This window comes from Bos taurus, chromosome 1 (genome assembly GCF_002263795.3).
Source record: "Bos taurus isolate L1 Dominette 01449 registration number 42190680 breed Hereford chromosome 1, ARS-UCD2.0, whole genome shotgun sequence".
In the NCBI taxonomy this organism is placed as follows: Eukaryota; Metazoa; Chordata; class Mammalia; order Artiodactyla; family Bovidae; genus Bos; species Bos taurus.
The window spans coordinates 58,380,030-58,398,704 of NC_037328.1; the positions used below are offsets into that span (position 1 = coordinate 58,380,030).

The following is an 18,675-nucleotide window of genomic DNA, read 5'->3' on the forward strand; positions in this document are numbered from 1 at the left end:
TGCATTGCTACAATATTTTGCTTTTTTCTCTTCCCTCCTCCACTATCTTTTTACTTTTCCTTGGCTGATTTTTTGTTTTTCTTCATTTTCCTCAATATCGTCTTTCCTTTTATATCTATTCTATTCATAAATACCCTTAACAATTTTAAGAAACATACTGTATGGACACTTGTTATACATTTTCTCCTGTTCGTTTCATGAACTTCCTCAATTTTCACTGAAGTATGTTCCCCTCCCCAGCCCAGTCATTGCACTTCAGTAGTAGGCCTTGGCAGGTCTTGGCAAATCTTTTTTTTTCTGACTCGAATGGTCTCCAACTGATCCAATCAAAGCAAAGCTCAGGACTTTCCTTTGATGAAGCAGGTAGTTATACTCTCACTCCTTCCACTATAAAGAAAAAGGATGTGATTCCAAATACTGCACTTGCAGACATCTTCCAAAAGAGGGAAGCCAGTCTGAGGATGAAATTTACACACAAAGAAAAGCAAAGCTTAGAGAATAAAGCCAACAGCAGAGGAATCACATATCGATAACTTAAGATATACTAGTACTGAATTTAAATATATTTTCTTCATATTAAAGAACAGTATCTATAGTCTCTTCTATCAATACAGAAGTTGTGACATTAATTCTTACCCACCAAATGTCTACCATCTTCCCTCTGACAAAGACTTAACTGAAATTGTGCAGAACTTTAGCTTAAGGTGTTAGTTCTGCTTCTAGATATGTATTTCATGTCTAACAACTTAAAATTTTCTTCTTTGTTCTTCTGTACCATATTTCAGAAGAATTCCTTAGGTCTCATCTTCCAGTTCATTAATTCATTCAATCTATTACAACCATGCTGCTGTTCAATGTGCTATTAAATTTTTTTATCACAGAAAATATGTTTTCAACTTCCAAAAACTTTCTTGTTCTTATTTCTCTTTTATAGCGCCCCATTGCTATTTTATGGAAACTATATTCCCTAAAATCTTTGAGGATGTTTTAAAACAACAAATATTATCTATTATGTTCAATTTGTTTCCCCCAAAATCAATTCCTCTGTTTGTTCAGTTTGGTGTCCCTCTTTCACCCTCTTGATTTTCCTTAAATATTTAGTGAGTCTCAGTTAACTGAACTGATTGCTAAAGTTGGTTTCCCCAGCAAAGTGGTTCTCAGCTCTGGATGCACTGTAGAAATCACCTTTAAATTAAAAAAATGACCTAGGTGATTTTAATGGTCATCCACCTCTTAGAACCACTGCTTTAATACGTGTGAATATCACTCTTCTCTGCATCATGAACATGTATGCTGATAATGAGAGTTCTGCCTGCCAAGAGTGTCATACAGAGATGGAGGGGAGCAGCTAGGTGGGTAACTTGTGAAGCGAGGAGCACCACATTTCACAGTGGCAATTAGAAGTTCTCTGAGATATAATCCTGATTCTCTCTCTGGCCCTCAAGCCCAATGGGGATACACCTAATTTATATAAATAAGTTCTAGTAGGTTAGTTCAGAAGTAAACATTGTTATTAGCTATTCTAATTAGTCCTAATACAGTTACAAAATCTAGTAATTACCTTTTGACCGCTATTATCATCTGAATATTTGCATCCCCCCACCCCAACTCATATGTTGACCTCCTAATCCCTAAGGTGATGTCATTAAGAGGTGCAACCTTTAGAAGAATGAGACTGGTGCCCTTATGAAAGAAGGCCCAGAGAACTCGCTTGCCCCTTCCACCTTGTGAGGCTGCAGCAAGAAGGCAGTCTGAACCCGGAAAAAGGCCTTCACCAGAATCCAACCACGTTGGCACCCTGATCTGGACTCCCAGCCTCCAACACTGTGAGAAATGTTTCTGTTGTTCGTAAGTCATCCAGTCTACGGTATGTTGTTAAAACAACCAACATGGGCTAAGACAACCAACCTCAACTTTTCTGTCTCTGCGCTTTGGAGTTTTCCAGAATTGTATTGGGAAACTCACTTTTCTAGCTTTTCCCCCTTCAAGTCTATACTGGTTTGCAGACTTCTCAATGCTGTATGCTTTTATCATGAAACTGCTCCTATGTGCTTTTCATTTTTCATAAAGTCCTCAATGTTTCTGATCCTTAGATGACACCGTTCCCAGCTTTTCAACACTAATAAGGATGTGTTCTTTTTCTCCCATTTTTCTTATTCTTGGTGCTACTTAACCAGATTTTTTTTTCATTATACAATAAAACATCCTTATATTAGACTACTCAAATCATTCTGAAGAATTTAAGTTGTAAAAGTAGTAGTCATCCCCACCAATTGTCCTCCTCAAATTTCTTGTTAACACTACTCAAGTAGTTACAGTAATGCTACTATATTTCCCTTCATAGTCTCTATGAAAGTGAATACTACTAAGTCGAGTCCGAACTCAAAGAGAGGGGAATAAATCTCCATCTCTTGGAGAAGACATATCTAAATACACGTTTTTCAGAATTCTTCTATGAAGGAGATTTCTCTCCTCTCTCTCAATTGTTTATTCAATCATTTACTTGTATCATTATGAACTCAGGATATTTATTTTATTCTTTGGGTCAAAATTTAATGCTATAGCTATTTTGTTGGTCAAACTGTTCAAACTTTGGCCATTGGGCACTCCAGTGTTCTTTTTCCATGCCCTTCCCCTTCCTCCTTTCCTGCTTTGTAGTACTTCCCTATTTTTTGGCACTGTATGATGCTCCAGACTCATCTTGTGACATACATCCTATTATTTTTCTGGAGAACCCTGAATAATATAGTGGATAATCAAGGAGTAAGCTGATAAAGGAATGAGTGACAGGGATAAAGTACAGGAACTTTTTAAAGCCCCTCAAATGCTTCTGAGACACAGCCACTGTAGTCAGTAACACAGATGCTCTCAAGGCCCCAGTACTTTTCACCTCATGTTAATGAATGAATGGTAGAGGGTAATGAGACTACCCTTTGATATCAGACCAAGGATCATATCTCAAAGTTGACATTCACTAGCTATTTGGTTTTTAAAATAAGTATTCAAGGGACTTCCTTGGTCCAGTGGTTAAGACTTCATCCTTCCACTGCAGGGGGCACAGGTTGGATCCCTGGTGGGGTAACAAAGATCCCATGTGCTTTGTAGTGCAGCCAAAAAAAAAAAAAGAGAGAGAAAAATTTAAGACTTCCCTGGTGGCCCAGTGGGTAAGACTCCATGATCCCAATGCAGGGGGCCACGGTTCGATCCCTGGTCAGGGAACTGGATCCCACAAGCCACAACTAAGAGTTGGTATGCTGCAACTAAAGATACCACATGCCACAACTATGATCCAGCGAAGCCAAAGAAATAAAAATTTAAATATGTAAAAATTAGTATTCATTGAAGTCTTAGCACCCTCAATTTAAAACTGGCAGATTATCACAAATCCCTCAAAGAACTGTTAAGAGTTTACATGATAACACGTGGAATGGATCAAGCAAAGTAATCTGGTACAGAGCAAGAGATCAAGACACCTTAATTGCCTTTCTTCCATTTTCCCCCTAATTCACTGGGAAGATAAAGGTCATCTGGTTCAAGTTCATTAACTAGATCCTACATTTATGTAACAGACCTCAATCTACACATCTGTCCGTTCAGCTTACCAGAGCATCCTAAAGCTAACTCCATCATCTGTGGAGAGAGATTCTATACTTCTTTCCTCTTTAGTAGTATCACTTCAGTTCAGTTCAGCTCAGTTCAGTCGCTCAGTTGTGTCCGACTCTTTGCGACCCCATGAATTGCAGCACGCCAAGCCTCCCTGTCCATCACCAACTCCCGGAGTTCACTCAAACTCATATCCATCAAGTCGGTGATGCCATCCAGCCATCTCATCCTCTGTCGTCCCCTTCTCCTCCTGCCCCCAGTCCCTCCCAGCATCAGAGTCTTTTCTAATGAGTCAACTCTTAGCATGAGGTGGCCAAAGTACTGGAGTTTCAGCTTTAGCATCAGTACTTCCAAAGAACACCCAGGACTGATCTCCTTTAGAATGTACCGGTTGGATCTCCTTGCAGTCCAAGGGACTCTCAAGAGTCTTCTCCAACACCACAGTTCAAAAGCATCAATTCTTCAGTGCTTAGCTTTCTTCACAGTCCAACTCTCACATCCATATATGACCACTGGAAAAACTATAGCCTTGACTACACGGACCTTTGTTGGCAAAGTAATGTCTCTGCTTTTGAATATGCTATCTAGGTTGGTCATAACTTTCCTTCCAAGGAGTAAGCGTCTTTTAATTTCATGGCTGCAGTCACCATCTGCAGTGATTTTGGAGCCCAAAAAAATAAAGTCTGACACTGTTTCCACTGTTTCCCTAACTATTTGCCATGAAGTGATGGGACCAGATGCCATGATCTTCGTTTTCTGAATGTTGAGCTTTAAGCCAACTTTTTCACTCTCCTCTTCCATCAAGAGGCTTTTTAGTTCCTCTTCACTTTCTGCCATAAGGGTGGTGTCATCTGCATATCTGAGGTTACTGATATTTCTCCTGGCAATCTTGATTCCAGCTTGTGCTTCTTCCAGTCCAGCGTTTCTCATGATGTACTCTGCACAGAAGTTCAATAAGCAGGGTGACAATATACAACCTTGACGAACTCCTTTTCCTATTTGGAACCAATCTGTTGTTCCATGTCCAGTTCTAACTGTTGCTTCCTGACCTGCCTACAGGTTTCTCAAGAGACAGGTCAGGTGGTCTGGTATTCCCATCTCTTGAAGAATTTTCCACAGTCTATTGTGATCCACACAGTCAAAGGCTTTGGCATAGTCAATAAAGCAGAAATAGATGTTTTTCTGGAACTCTCTTGCTTTTTCCATGATCCAGCGGATGTTGCCAATTTGATCTCTGGTTCCTCTGCCTTTTCTAAAACCAGCTTGAACATCTGGAAATTCACAGTTCATGTATTGTTGAAGCCTGGCTTGGAGAATTTTGAGCATTACTTTACTAGCGTGTGAGATGAGTGCAACTGTGTGGTAGCTTGAGCATTCTTTGGCATTGCCTTTCTTTGGGATTGGAATGAAAACTGACCTTTTTCCAGTCCTGTGGCCATTGCTGAGTTTTCCAAATTTGCTGGCATATTGAGTGCAGCACTTTCACGGCATCATCTTCCAGGATTTGAAATAGTTCAACTTTAGTACTATATTCCCTCCTTAACCATTTCTCTCTTGCTTCTTCATATTAAACAAGCATTTACTGCTTTTTCTATTTATCATTCTGTTTCTCTCCTCCTATTTCTATGAAACTACTCAGCTTTCTTTCACTGGCCAATCTCTTCTAAACTCCATGGTGGTATGCCTTCTGACTGCTCCTGCCCATCAAAACTACTTTCTTAGAGGTCAGGGACTATTTTTCAACAAGCCAGAGGCCTTCTCCTCTCTGCAGGATATGAGGTTGTTGACCTCTCCTTTTGCTTGAAATTCTCTCTCCCACACTGTTTTCCTCTCTCCAATTATGCATCATCTTTCTCTAACATGAATCCTGTCTTTCTCTCATTTTGACTTCCAAGGATGAATGTTTTTTCCTATTTGCTTTTTCCCTACAAAGTTTCAATTTCTTTCTGTATAAAAGCTGCTATGTTTTTATAGTACAGCTAACATTTCAATTCTGATCTTCTTATTCCAAATCTTTGGTTAGGCAAAACACTCTTCAGAACAATTTATTTCGAAGCAATAAACCAGAGTCTGTTTGCAACATGTCAAAATGGCCTTGCCTCTTAAGAGAACTACTTCCAATCTCCATTTTATCAACACCACCAAAATTTTAACCTGCTTTAAAGCCCAAAATGACCTTCAGATCTTCTCACTGAATCCTATCAATTTGTTTACAATGTTCATCTCCTAATGTTTGTTACCGCCGTAGAGTAGTCTCCGTTTTACACAGGTCTGGGACTTAACGGTCTTTTGCTCCCAGTCTTTCCCTATCCTTCAGTGGTTTTATACTCCAATGTCTCTGTTGCACTGCAACCCATCATGTGCCTGCCTCTCCTGCTCCAGAGTCAACAGTACCATTTCCCCATATCTACTGCATCAAATCCAAACTCTTGGGTCCTGCCTTTCCTGACCCTACTTCACACTGCCGTCTTTTCTGGCCAGGCTTGCTCATCCACATCTCCTAGTATAACACACAGAGGAGCAGGGTTATACATTTGATCACGTCATCAACTCTTCCCTCCTCCCCACTTCACATAGGTTCTTCCCTGTGCTCCTTACCAGTTAGTTTACTTTTTGCTAAGTTTATACTATTTTCCCACTGGCATAACCTCTCCGTTTTACTCTGCTTATCCAAACCGGATTAACTCTTTAAAGCCCAGTGAAATCTGTCTTCTTCTATAAAACCTTCCCTAATATTTCCAGCTAACATTTCATCTTCTACCTTTATTCTGGACTCTATCACTCCCACTTCTTAGCAATCTTGTTACAAAAATATATCTTACCTTTCATATATTATTAATCTCTTCTTCTTTACTAGTGCTTTAACATTAAATACATTCATTCTTTCCCATTTAAAAGTTTTTAAAATTCTTTTTTATCTTTCTGACCTTGCCACAGATTCTAGGTATTCCTATTCTTTTCTCCCTCCTCACCATCAGGCTCCTTGAACAAGCAGTTTATACTCAGGGTCCCTTCTTCCTCACTTGCTATTTGCTCTTCAACTCCCTGTTATCTGGCTTTTATTCCAAAAACTGTTTACATCAAGCTCACACATTAAGACCTCCACATGGCCAAATCCTATGAACTCTGTAGGAAATGTCTTGTTTGGGGCCTTCTGGCAATACCACCTCACTTGTCCTTTGGAGAGCTTCTCTGTCTTGCTACTGAGGTCTGATATGACTATTAAAAGTGGGTTCACCCCTGGGATGGGCATGGGGCTGACCAACAGGAGTGCAAGGAGGGCAACTGGCTGAGGCTGAGTTAGCCCCATAGGCCCATGTGATCCTAGAAGCTGCTTCCTCTGGTCTTCCCAAGGCTTCATTATTTGACTTTCCTTCCACTTCTGTGTGCTTACCCAGTATCTATCCATAAATCCCCCTTTTCCACTTAAGTTAGCCAAAAGCAATTTCTGTTGCTCACAACCAAACAGAAATTTATACTGCAACTGAAGTAGAGGTAGAAGTGGTACCTCTCATGGTTACAGGCTTCCCTGGTGGCTCATAGGTTAAAAGCGTCTGCCTGCAATGCAGGAGATGGGTTCGATCCCTGGGTCGGGAAGATCCCCTGGAGAATGAAATGGCAACCCACTCCAGTATTCTTGCCTGGAGAATCCCACGGACGGAGGAGCCTGGTGGGCTACAGTCCATGGGGTCGAAAAGAGTCGGACATGATTGAGCGACTTCACTTTCACTTTCTCATGGTTACACTACAAATTTCTTCTCCCTGTCCCCTTCACTATGGATATCTGCTGCTCAAGAAATTATAGTAGCTAAAGGGAGAATGTTTTTGCCAAGGGACCCAATAATGGCTTCATTAATTTGGAGGGAAGACTGTCTGAGGCTCCTCGTGCAGCCAGCTAATAGACAAAAGGGAAGTCACAAGGAGCACAGGTGGGAACTGACTGACCCTGGAGGTACCGCTTTTCACTAACACTGGCAGCGAAGTCACCACGCTACTGCCACATCACACAGACAAGGTCTGTGAGGGCTCAGATCTCTCAGGAAGAAGAGTTTGCAAACCACACGTGTCTGACTCAAAGTCCATGCCCTTTAACATACCACTTTTCCACCACAACAATCTACTTGCAGCTCCTTAATCAAGAAAAGCCCTCTCTCATTTCCATGCCTTTGTACCTGTCACTCCACAAAGTGTTAAGAGGAAATACACTCTATATTTTTATTGGGTATTCCCAGTAGATTATACACTTCTAAATGGTAGAAACCAAAGCTTCCACATTTGTATCCTTAACAATTAGTACTCAGTATGGGGGTGATAAATGTCGATTGAAAGAATATCTGGTCTTTCTCTTAATTTTCCATGGTATTCATCACTGCAACATCAATTTTGAGTACATATTTTAAATTAGCTAATGAATACTGTGTTCAGTCCCTTATTTGATACGATGTTCCCCAATCCTCCCAATAAGTCTAAAAACGTCTTAAGATCTGAGTCCAGACCATTTACTACTTTTATATTCTCTTTAATACCTAAGAGTATTGGGCACATGGTAAACACTCAATAAATACTTCATGAACTGAATTAAAAACCCAGTATTAGCACATTAATAGGAACAACTTATCATCCCCTACTGATCTAATTAAAAGATCTGGCCTTCTAAAGTAGTGCAATTGTACCCATATGGAAAACTTAATGAGAAAAAGAAAAATTATCTAATTGGACAGTTAACAGCTTTTCTTTTAGCATTACACAAATATTTTGTGGATAACAAGAGTCAACTTCCAGAGTTCAAAGACTCAAAGTATATATCTCCACGCATATTGGAAGGAAGATTATATGTTTAAGGGATCCATCATAACCACAATTACTTAAATTCCATTAATCCTTAACAAATCCATAATAGTAGTATAGGACATAAAGAATATTTAATGGTGAAATCAATTAATGCCAAATCAACCTATGCTAAAGATGCATATGGCTATCTTCACATAATACATAACACAACAGTCATTTACTCATTTAACAAACATTTTTTGAATGCCTACTAATAATTAGTGCTACTTTAGGTCCCAAAAGTACAAAGATGAGAGAACACAGTTGCTATGTTGGTGGGGTTCTATCTCTACCATGTTGCAATGGTATGCAAGAATACAGTGTGAATTATACCTTCTGGAGCCCTCAATGTGGATGCTCCAGGGGTAGCAGGCTCATAGAGAAGGTGGATAAACACATACTCAGGGGCAATGTGATTGGTGTTAACAGAGAAATAAGTACAAGCTGTTATTGGGACCACAGAAGAGAAAAAATCAACTTACTGAAGAAGTCAGGAAAAGACATGGAAGAAACTGACATACATGAATTCTGATGTGAATTAAGGTGTGAGGAAGGTACCAACACAGAAACATTCAGAATGGAATCAAACCGGAAACTACGGCTGCAAGCTGCATTGGGGAGGTTTCAAAGCAAATCAATCTGACTCAAAGCAAACTGCTGTAGAAGAGCAAACAATAAAACACTCCTTGTCATCAAGTTTAAGAATAATGAAACACAAACACAAAAGAAGTTTAACTACCAGATGATATAAGCATAAAGGGAGTCTCTTAATCAATATGTGGCTGAAAAGTTCAAAGGGAGCCAATCACTAAAGAATTAGAGAGGGCTGTCCAGGAAAACCTTCATTAAAGTAGAGTCAGAACTACGGTCACTGGAGAGGGAGCTCAGGGGGGCATCCCTATGCTGAGAAAGACCAACATCACTAACAAAAGCCAGGATCTGAACTGCTGATGTGTGGGACCACGAGGAGGCTCATGTTGGGAAGCAGTGGGGGGAAAGCTGGACAAGTGAGTGCAGGCCTGATTTAGAAGAGCCTACAAGTTTATTAGATTGGACACTTTTTAGACACATAGTAGTTCTCAACCCTTAATGCTAAGTGGAAACACCTGGGGCCCTTTAAAGACTACACCTATGGCTGAGGTTCACCCCATGTCAAAAGTAAGAGAATCTCTGACACAAGCAGCCTGGGTATTAAAATGTAAAAGCACATAAAATGATTCTACTATACAGTCCAGACTGAGAACCACTGGGTCAGAGGGTAGAAAGGTAAGGCATGACAGATATGGTTAAGACCCAAGTTGGAAGCTTCCCTGGTGGTCCAGGGGTTAAGAATCCACCTGCCAGTGCACGGAACATAGGTTTGATCTCTGGTCTGGGAAGACCCCACATGCCTCGGAGGAACTAAGCCAATGCACCACAGCTATGGAAGTTCACGCACCTCAGAGCCCACGCTCTGCAACAAGAGAAGCCACCACAATGAGAAGCCCAGGCACCCCAGCAAAGAGTAGCCCCCCACTAGCCACAACTAGAGTAAGTCTGTGCGCAATGAAGACCTACCACAGCTAAAAAATAAAATAAATAAATAAATCTTAAAAAAAAAAAAAAAAAAAACCCAAGTTTGATTCAGTCCCTGTTTATAAGCTACAGTTTCGAGCTGACTGCCTGTTGAAGCTTATCTAATGAGTTAAACGTTCTGTTTTCTTAGAGCTTCTTTTCTCTTGTTGACAATGCTAAACTCTGAAAAAAGCCCATCAATTTCTCTTACCTGACTGTTTCACTGACTGCACCATCGGCAACTTTAGAATTTTATTTCCACGTTGTCCCACAGACAACTAACTTAGAAAGTAATTATTCCAGGGACTTCCCTGGCGGTCCAGTGGTTGACTCCACACATCCAATGCAAGGGGCATGAGTCTGACCCCTGGTTGGGGTTGGGGAACTAGGATCCCACATACTACACGGAACATTAAAAAAAAAAAAAAAGAATTTTAAGTAATTATTTCAATCCTATGCTGCCCTTAAATCGCTACAATGGGGTGCTTTTATACTAAGGAATGTTCTGGGCTGCAGGCTTGTCTGGACTTTATAAAACGTTTAAATATATAGAGAATGTAATACCTGTGTATAAAAATACTCATACTGCTTAGATTAGAGCAAAATATGAGAGTAAGTTCTTCTTTACACTGTTCCTGAGACCAGGTACTTTTCCTGGTTTCAGAAGTGCAATGATTACAAGGTATTTTGCTTATTTTGTAACAAATACTTTTAAAGTACTTCATTAAAAAAGGAGAAACAATAAATGTATCCCATATAGCTACTCTGTACTATATTAAATATGTGTGCTGTGTAGGAGTAAAAAGTCAAGGTGATTAGAGTGTGTGCCAGCCTGTTGATCCTTCAAAAAGCAGGTTTGCTTTTTCGCTTGCTTGGTTTTTTTAAGAAAAAGCAAAGGTACAAATATGCTTCAGAATCCATGTTACTCACAGAAATGTTTATTCAAGAAATCTGTACTTTGTTCATAAGTAAGCAACTGTCCTTTTTTATGCAAACTTAAGTTAACCACAATTGTCTAGTGTGGTGTTAGGTCAATATATCTACTATTGGCAGTAAAAATTGCATGAGAACGGAAGTTTAAAGTCTATAGCTGGGATCATACATATAGGTTTATGTTTAGGTTTATAGTTAATAAATCCGAAGGATCATACTCCAATGTAACAGGGAGGCGGTGGGGTGGGGGGAAGGGGGCCGTGAGTTTGGGAGAACCGCTCCAATTCAGAACGGAAAAGAAAGGCTTCTAAAAAGACCTGCAAGCCTAACTCTACTACATAGAAGTGAGAGTTAAAAAGCAAGTCACATGAGTCTGACCACTGGGTCCGAAGGAAATTCAGAAGGCAAGGAAAGAAGAGGGAATGAAGGAGACAGAAAAAGGTGAAGGAGGCGGGCAAAGGCCATCCAGTGTGAACCTGGATGCCCAGTTCTTTATGCACCCGGGGCAGCGTGGAGCCCTTCTCGCCCCGCGCGCATCTGGGGGCCGGGGCGCAGCGCGAGCCCCCCACGGGCCTGGCACCAGAGGGCGCGGGGCGCCGAGAGGTCGGGCAGAAGAGGGGTGCGCGCGCCTTCCGTGCTCGCGGCCCCCAGGTTCCGCAAGCAGGGGTCCCCAGGAAGAAGACACACTCTGAGCAGCCCTAGCCTCCGGGACCTGGGAAGGGGTGGGTGGAGCAGAGCCCGGAGCCGCCCCCCGGAGCCGCCCCCGCAGCCCCGGCCCCCGCCCCGCGCCCCGGCTGTCAGCGGCCCCCTCCCTCAGTCACTCACCCGCGGGCTGCGTGGTCTCGGCCGCGGCGGCGGCGGCAGCGGCGACCCCAGCCTGGGTCATGATCCCAAGCGGGTTCCGCAGGGGTGTCCGACCGCCCGGGCCAATCTCTCCGTCCGCGGCCGCCGCCTGCTTCTCTGGGGCTGGGGGAGCGCGGGCCCAGGCCCTCCTCTCCCCCCGCCCCCGCCGCCTCTTCTAGCGGCCACCGCCGCCACTGCGAGCCCGAGCCCTCAAGGCCGGAGACCCGGCGGCAGCGCGGCCTCAACTTTCCCAGCCCCCCTCCCCCCGCCCCTCCCCGGCCCTCCCCGCCCCTCCCGCGGCCGCCGCTTGGCTAGCGAACAGCCTACCCTGGGTGCCCCGCGGTCCCGCCCCTTCCACTGAGCTCACCAATTCTAACCCTGAGAGGCGCAGTGATAGCCAATCAGAGCCCGATACGCCGTTGCGCTATCTAGGGGGCGGGAGAAGGTGGAGGGAAAACCAAAGAGTGAACGGGCCTCGGGCGGCCCAATGAGGAGGGCCGGGGGTGGGTGCGGAGGTGTGCAAGTTGAGTTGAAGGAACAGGAAATATTCTTAAAGGTAGAGTGATGGGCAGGACCGAAAGCCAGTAGATGAATGGGAAAGAGGTGGGCCTGGTTCCTTAAAGGGGACGCCTTGAGAACCTAGCAAAAGAGGTGTTTGAAGAAACTTCTTTGTATCCTGTTCTCTGTTCTGCTTTTACACGTCTTTTGTAGGAGTTTGAAAGTGGAAAAACTAGAAAGAAAGAGCACACGGAAGGCTTTCAAGAACGATTAGAGAGATCCTCTTATCCTAGAGGGCAGGAAGGCGGGATGAAGCTCTGTAATAGAAGGTGAGGAAGAATAAAAAAGAATGCAGACGTCTCCGGGTGCCATTTCACTGGAAGACCATTGCCGACCTGACGCTGCTCGAATTTGTTGGTTGCGATCATCTATCATTTTCATTTGCCCCAAAGGCGGTTTCCTGCGAGCTGGAGATGACCGTGTTAAGAAAGGTCCTGGGGGGCTCCTAATTAGGGGAAGCGAGTATGTGGCACTGGGGGATGGATTTGGAACTTCCGGCTTGGGTTCCTAGATACCTAGATCTGGAAGGTACAGAGCCGTGGGTGATAGCATGGAGACCAGGGTCTGCTAATTCCAAGATGGGAATTTGGGGCCCTGGAACCGTGGTCACAACTCCGTCTTCCTGGTTTCACTTCCTATTTCATAACCCCTCCTCTTCTGAAACAGGTGTCCTCCACCTAGTGGAGCGCTTCCACCTCCAGGTTTGGAAATGTCCCAGATCTTAGACGTCCGGGGACTAGACCAGGTAACTTCCAGAAGGTGCACACGGGGCATGGCATGGTGGGAATTACTTGAGCCTGTGTACAGAGGAAGCTGAACTTGTGTTGGGAAAAGGTGTAAAGTTAAACAGTAACCGCACCAGCAGTTTAAAAGCTATGATGAAACGAATACAAGGCTTTTAGTGTTATTTCTAAACTATGGCACTGTGAACAGTCTGGAAATTTTCTTTAACTTTTGCATCTCAGCATATGAATTTCTAGTTAGCCTCTGAATACATTTAGCACACCCAAATCAAAGCTGCAGATAAGAACGACCCTAGGATTCAGAGCCTAATAGTAATGCTAATAGAGCACCTCCATGAAATTGTTTAGCATTAGTATGTCCAGCTGTAGGAAATAATTTCCATTGTGATCAGAATATAATGTATTCTGTTTAAAAATTATTCCAGTAATAAATATAATCTCTAGGGTATGTATGATTTTCTAAGAAAATACAATGCATCGAGTCTAAAGTAAAGTAACAAATAGTTTTGTTTGTTCAGAAAACAGACGTTAAGAGTTTCTTTGGATCACCATTGGAATACACATGAATACCTTTCTGGCACAATGTAGAAGTGTTAACAGAAATTTCTGTTTTATAAAATGTGGGGAGAGGGATAAATTGGGAATTTGAGATTAACAGATACAAACTGCTACAAATAAACAATAAGGACCTACTGTATACCACAGGGAGCTATATTCAATATCTTGTAATAACCTATAGTGGAAAAGAACCCAAATCACTTTGCTGTACACCTGCAACATTGTAAATTAGCTATGCTTCAAAAAAATTAAAAAGTAACACAACAACAAAAAGTTCTAAATGTTTGCTTTTTAATTTAATTCTCATTCCTGACTGAAGCCCAAATCCCAATCATAGATCTTTTCGTTGACTTTGCCAATTCAACGTTGGTTTATTGCTCTACATATGAGAGGATGACATCAAATAATGGCACCACTCCTATTTCAGGCTAGCTGCCATGTGCTTATAGTGCCGTGTTTTTGTTTTTGTTTTTTTTAAGTTGCTCAGTCCTGTCCCACTCTTTGGGACCTCATGGACTATACAGTCCATGGAATTCTCCAGGCTAGAATACTGGAGTGGGTAGCCCTTCCCTTCTCCAGGGAATCTTCCCAACTCAGGGATCAAATCCAGGTCTCCCGCATTTCAGGCGGATTCTTGACTAGCTGAGCCACAAGGGAAGCCCCGTACACTGATAATAAAATATGGTGGTCCAGTGACACTGATCCCTTTGCCTCCAGGCCAAGTCCATTGTTTACTGGGCTCAAGTAAATCTGATTTTCACCCACATACTTTAGATCCTTCACAAGCCCCTTGCTTGTATCCCCAGTTTCATTTCCTGACATCCCTTTTTTCTCCTGTTCCTGGGGATGAATGACTATAGAGAGGGGCGCCGACATCCGTAGGGAGGGGGGCGTCTCTGAGTTCTGCTTTACTGAACCCTTCCCTGCTCCCCCAGTAGGGGACTGCGCAGACTGTGCCTACTTATGGGGGACCGTTGAGTGCAGAGCTTGGTGGGGCACCAGAATCGGGTGGCGGGGCGGGGCACGAGAACGGGGTCGGGGGGTGGGGGACTTGCGCGCATCCCTCTTCTCTCCAACCTCTGGGCGCCCTATATCCCAGGATGCCCCCGACCCTTGGGGAGCTCCCGCTGCGCCCTACCCCCACCCCCGCTCCAGATGCGCGGCGAGCGGCGAGAGAGGCTCCAAGCTGGCATTTTCTTTTAAGAAGCTTTCAGAAATGAATGGCAACGGTATATGCGAACCATCCATTGTTTTCCAAAACGGTCGTAGTATTTCTCATTGTCAGCAGAAATATAGGCGGATTCCAGGTACTCCTCCTCATCGCCAACCCTTGATATAGTCAGCCTTTTTCATTCTAGCCCACATAGTGAGTATGAGGTAGTCTCTCATGATTTTAACTTGCACTTCTCTTATTACTACTGGTGTTGAGCATATGTTCTATGTTTATTGGACATATGCACATCATCTTTGGTAAAATGTTCAATTCTTTAGCCCATTTTAAAAGCAGGATGTGGGTGGCTCAGATAGTGAAGAATCCACCAGCAATGCAGGAGACACCGGAGACGCAGGTTTATTTTAATTCCTGGGTGGGGAAGATCTCCTGGAGAAGGGAATGGCAACCCACTCCAGTATTCTTGCCTGAAGAATTCCATCCATTGGGTCGCAAAGAATCGGACATGACTGAGCCTCTAACACTAACACTGTCTTATTATTGCGTTGTAAAAGGTTTTTTACGTTCTGGATAAATGTTCTCAGATAAATGTTGTGCAGATATTCTCACCTATTCTGTACCTTAAAAGCAACAAGCAAAATTGCTTTCTTGAGGTATGATTGATCTTCAATAAACTGAACGTTTGAAATGTACAACATGACAGAGTTTGACATTTGCAAGCAGCTGTGAAACCATCTCCAAAATCAAAACTGAACATGTATGTCCTGCCCTGTCTCCTTCATTTCCCTTTATTCACTTGCCCTCATCCTGTTCTCCAGGCAACCACTGATCTGCTGTCACTATACATTTTTTTCATTTTCTAGAATTTTATATAAATGGAATCTATTTATATTCAATTTTGTCTGTGTCTTCTTTCATTCAGCATAGGTAGGGGGAGATTAATCCACCTCGTTGTGTGTATCAATAATCCATTAACTTTTGTTGCTAAGTAGTATTCCATTATATGGATATATCATGTATATTCATGTTGGTGGACAGTTGGACTGTTTGCAGTTTTTGACTATTACAAATAAAGATGCTAGAACAGTTGTGGACAAATCTTTATATGGACATTTGCTTTCATTTTCCTTGGGTAATAACTGGGTAAATACCCAGAGGAATGGCCAAGTTAGATGCTAAGTGTACCTTAAAAAAAAAAAACCTGCCAAATAATTTCCCAAAGCTATACTAATTTATATTCTCACTAGTACAATTTGGGGATCTGAAATGTACCATATCAACACTTAATAAATCTTTTAAAATTTTAATTATTAAAATAGGTAGTATTTCATTGTGACCTTAATTTGCATTTCCATAATAACTAATGATATTGAGCATTTTTCATATACTTACTAACCATTTGTATATCTTTTGTGAAGCTTTTTAATCTTTTGCCCATTTTTATTGGGTTGTTATTTATTGAGTTTTAAGAGTTCTGGATTCTGGACACATATCTTTTATCAGATATGTGATATACAATATAATCTCCCAGTTCTGGATTGTCTTTTCATTCTTTTAACTGTGTTTTTCAAATAGTTGTTCTTAAAATCCAGTCTATCAATTATGTCTGAGTCATGCTTATGGGGTCATATCTAAGAAGTCTTTGACTAACACAAGTTCAACAGATTTTTCTATTTTTCTTCTAGTAGTTTTACAATTTCATGTTTTATATTTAGATCTACAGCAGACTTTAATTGTTGTATATTCAGAAGTATGATAAAAAAAATCCTTTTGTATGAAGAATATGGATTATATTTTTACATCAAGGAATCCCAATTTTTCAAGCACCAATTGTAAAGACCATCCTTCCTCCACTTGGTTGTCTTTGAATCTTGGGCAAAATCAACGTATGTGTGGTTCTTATTTCTGAACTCTATTCTGTTCCATTGATCTATTTGTTGATCTTGACACCAATACCAGACTGTTTTAATCACTGCAGCTTTTTAAGTCTTGAAGTCAGGTAGTGTAAGTCCTCCAATTGTTTTGTTCTTAAAAATTTAACTATTCTAGGTCATTTGCATTTTCATATAGACTTAAGCTTGTCAAGTTAAGGGGTAGAAAAAGCTTGCTAAAATCCTGAGTGGGATTTATAATTCAATTTGGAGAGAAATTGTAACTAATATTTGGATGAATGTATTCTCTCTCCATTTATTTGGGTCTTTTAAATTTTTCTGAGGGTATTTTATAGCTTTCTGTATACAGGTCTTGCATATATTTTGCTAAACTTGTCTCTAAATATCTCATATATTTATGCTATTGTAAATGTTATTTATGAACTTAAATTTCTAATTTTATTAGCTGGAAATACAATGGATATTTGTATCCTGTGGACCTATTACACTCATTATTAGTCCTAGTATTTTTATTAATAATTAGCACTTTCTACTTTGTATTAACTACAAATGACAATTTTCTTTCTTTCTATCCAAATTGCAGGCTTATTCAGTTTTTATATTTTGGCTGCCCCATAGGGCATGTGGGATCTTAGCTTCCCAACCAGGGATCAAACCCACATTCTCTCCACTGGCAGCACAGAAGTCTTAATCAATGGACCATCATTGGATTGGCAAGGGCTTTCAGAGCAGTACTATACAGAAGTGGTGAGTCATCCTTGTCTTCTTCACAAGCTTAAGTATAAAGCATCCAGTTTTTTACCCAGTTTGGTGAGCTCTGTCAATTTTATTTTTTCAAAGAAGTAGCTTTTCGTTTTAATTCTCCTACTGTTTTCAATTTTATGGGTTTCTGCCCTTTTTTATTTCCTTCCTTCAACTTACTTTAGTTGGCTCTTCTTTTTCTAGTTTCTTAAGGTAAAAGCTTAGATCTTTGATTCAAGATCTCATATACAAACAACAAGGATTTACCATATAGCACAGGGAATTATATTCAATATCTTGTAACAACCTAAAATAATATATATATTTATATACACACACTTTATCACATACCCGAAACTAACAAAGTATTGTAAATCAACTATAATGGCAAACAAGAACTCATATACACATTTAGTGCTATGAATTATCTTTTAAGCATTTTAATCCTACAGCATTGACATATTTTCGTTTTCCTTTTTTTTTCTAACTTTTCTTGCAATTCCTTTTTTAGACCCAAGTTATTTAGAAGAATGTTTAATTTCCAAATATTGGTGGGGGGCGGGGCAGGTTTTCCAGACTTATTTCTTGTTATGTTCTGGTGTAGGTTAAAGGACATAGTTTGCACAGTATAGATCCTCTTTATAATATTCTCTGTCATATCATTTACCAATAGTTCAAAATCACCAAAAAAAAATTTTTTTTAAATATTTGGCTGCACTGGGTCTTAGCTGTGGGATGTGGGATAGATTAAACCCAGGCCCCCTGCAGTGGGAGCTTGGAGTCTTAGCTACTTGACCACCAGGGAAGTCCCCCAAATCACCAATTTTAGTTGTGAACTTGTCTGTTTTGTGTGTTTTTTCTTCATGTATTCTGAAGTTGTTATTAGATTCATATTCATTGAAGACTCTGTTCTCTTGGTAGACTCCTTTATCATAAATATCCCTCTTTACCCCTAGAAATATATTTTGTTCCAAAATCTACTTTGGTATTAGCCACTCCAATGTTGCTTTTATTAAGTGTTTACCTTGTCTTTTCCATCTCTTCTGGTTCACTTGTGTTTAGTGAACCCATGCCCACTGAATTAACCACTGGACCACCAGGGAAGGCCCTATACAGTAAGCTTCATAGGACCATCATATTTTATATAAAATATAACTTTCACTAATCTCCCTCCTTTATGATAACTGTGAATGGGTTAATATTTCATTATCTAGTTGACAAGTGCTGATAGTATGTTCCTAATATTTGT

General features: G+C 41.2%; 1 protein-coding gene across 3 annotated transcripts in view; it reads right to left on the bottom strand.

Moving 5' to 3' along the window:
- The window catches only part of USF3 (upstream transcription factor family member 3), a 52,812-nt gene extending 40,798 nt beyond the window's left edge, over positions 1 to 12,014 (bottom strand). For all 3 annotated transcript variants that reach the window (XM_002684777.6, XM_005201359.5, XM_010801140.4), the window contains exon 1: positions 11,746 to 12,014. The gene's annotated coding sequence lies outside the window, so the exon portion shown is untranslated. The remainder of the gene's footprint in view (positions 1 to 11,745) is intronic.
- Between the last annotated feature and the right edge of the window lie 6,661 nt (positions 12,015 to 18,675).